Raw genomic sequence first — 2765 nt, forward strand, 5'->3', positions numbered from 1 at the left:
CGTTACAATCTTTATGTTTATGTTACGGTTTTATACATTTTGTAAAAGAAATATTCCAATTCCAAATCAGTTTATTTGTATTTTTATATAAAATGATGAACTAACTGATTTCAACCAATAATATCATCACATTCACCCATCAATCAATCTTCAACTGTTATCCACACAGAGTTCACTGATTACTGTACAAACACAACTTTATTATCACTGGACAAACACACAACTTCTTTCCATTTTTATTTGAAGGATTTGAGAGTGTTGAATATATAAATGTATTCAGTATTTTATATATAATAATAATAATAATAATAATAATAATACATTTTGTTTAAATTATATTTTTACCTTTTAATCTTGTTTTGACTTCTCGGCTTTATCTTTAGACCCTGCAGGGGGTCCCGACCTCAGGTTGGGAACCACTCATTTAGATAGCTGACTGACAGAAATGATGGACAGCACAATCAAAATAAGAGCCTGGATGTTTTGTCTCACTGAGCAGGGACACACCTGTGTGTCTGTGTGACCTTTGACCTCAGTGAGGTTAACAGAGGTCACAACCTCCATCATTTAGATAGGGACTCGGTTTAATCCTCCTGATCCTGACAGAGGATCAGACTTCCTGCTCTCTGAGTTAAGATGGCCCCCGCGGACCTTCTGATAACGTTGTCATGGAAATGAGCATTAACACACGTGACATCCTCGGTTACCGTGGTAGCAGAGTTAATCTGCCCCTTTGTCTCCTCCATGAAACGATGAGGCTTATTTTAACTTTATCTAAACCTCAAAGAAACCTTTAAAGGGGATGTCCTTTATTCCCAACAGTCACGTTGTCAATTTATCAGATTTAAGATGTCTGACTGTCCACGAATGCACCAACAGGAAAAAAATTAGGAGAAATTGATAAGAAATCTTTGACAGAAAACCTCCTAAACAATGTTTGAGATTATCCCTCTAAAACCATCAGTAAGGTCAGAAATAAACTTAAATAAACTTATTTTATACAGTTTATTCTTTTCATGTCGACAGCAGTGTGTTAAAATAAATGATGAAATTTGGTGTACCACAAGGCTCAACACTGGGTCCTCTAATCTTCTGATTTATACATATCTAAAACAATATGAAATATAAAGCAAAGCCTCCTGAACATTGATTATGTTTGATTAGTTTATTTTTATATAAATTAAGAAGGATTTGGAAAATATGCAGCCTCCAAAGTCCCAGAATCCTTTTTGTTTTTTTAATCTTTTGTGAATCATATAGCCTACTAGGAAAGTGATGAAAAAAATTATTTTGATGGATTATTTTTTATGAAAGCGAAACTGAAACAAAATAAAAAGAAACGCCTGAAAACAAAAACTACTGCACAAATAAAAACTACATAATAATGAATGACAACTGTAGCTACTGCCATCTTGTGATGCTTGTATGTAACTACACAATACAGTCACAGTGACAGTGGCTGAAACAAGACAATAATATTTCGTATGAATGGTCCAGAACAATAAAGTGCCGAAAATAACATGATTATATGATTGGATTTATTAAATTGAGGAGATATAAATGTACCTCATAAATTAATCTATAATCCACTAAAACTGAAGATAAACTTGATTTTATAACCTGCAAACGACAATTAAGCCAGATCAGCCTGGATGATGACATTAACTGCTCGTGTTGTGGGGCGGCCTGGAAATATTATTCAGCGTGGATGGGATGCTGCTGGCTGGCTAACGTTATCGCTGACGACATACTATCTGGAGTCCGCTAAAGTCTACTAACAACCGACACCCACCACAGAGTCCAAAAGTAACAGCTAACATTACTGCTATATTATAATACAATACATGACAACATATAGAAGATTTAAATAAGACATGGGAATCATTTATTGTTGGCTGAAATCAAGGAACATTTACTCAGATATATATATTGTAATTTGTTAGCGAGCAGGCGAGCTAACGTTAGCCAGCTGGTTGCAACTCAGCCTCACTGTGAACTGAGCAGAGGAAGAAGAAGAAAAACTGCCCCAACGTTCACTAAATGAACTGATGACCTTCCAGCTGGACCAGGCTGGAGGGCAGCGTGACACACACATCATCATCATCATCATCAACACACACACACACAGGAGCTAACAAGGCGGATGCAGGGTTGTGTGCGAGTGATGCCCCACTACACCACCATCACACACACAGGCTGTTGTCGTGGCGATGTGAGTCGACTCGGGGTAATTCGGGGATAATTAGTCGGTTCTTGTGGTCCTGCGGGTGAAGCAGCTCCTCCACAGGAAGAAACAACGTGACCCTCAGTCATGTGACCTGCGCCGTCCAAACCTCAGCTGCTCATTGGACGAATGACAAACCTGCTGGGACGCCGCCAGCTCTGAGTTCACTGGAAGACTTTAAAGGACCATTCTGCTAAATCCTGTTTCCTTTATTTCTTAGTACAGCCTTAGTCATCAATACTCTCATTATTAAAGCATCAATCAACCTGATCAGCCTTTATCAGTTTTTATGGATGATATTGATCAGTATACACTGTATTCTTTATGGATGATATTGATCCTGTAATGAACAGTCAGACTGTGGACATATGAAGGCCTTAGCTCGTGTTTCTAGAGTTACGTGTTGTTACGAACACGTTATGAATTGTTAAAGTGATATTTCTTAAAGGGAGTTTGGTGCAGGGAGACTTAGTTGGATTCAAACCTGCTGAATATGGAATCATTGTTAACGTTTAGTCTCCACTACAGAAACCCACCTAGG

The sequence above is a fragment of the Morone saxatilis genome, unplaced genomic scaffold, assembly GCF_004916995.1.
Source record: "Morone saxatilis isolate NCDOM2014 unplaced genomic scaffold, NCSU_SB_2.0 Contig15, whole genome shotgun sequence".
Lineage (NCBI taxonomy): Eukaryota > Metazoa > Chordata > Actinopteri > Moronidae > Morone > Morone saxatilis.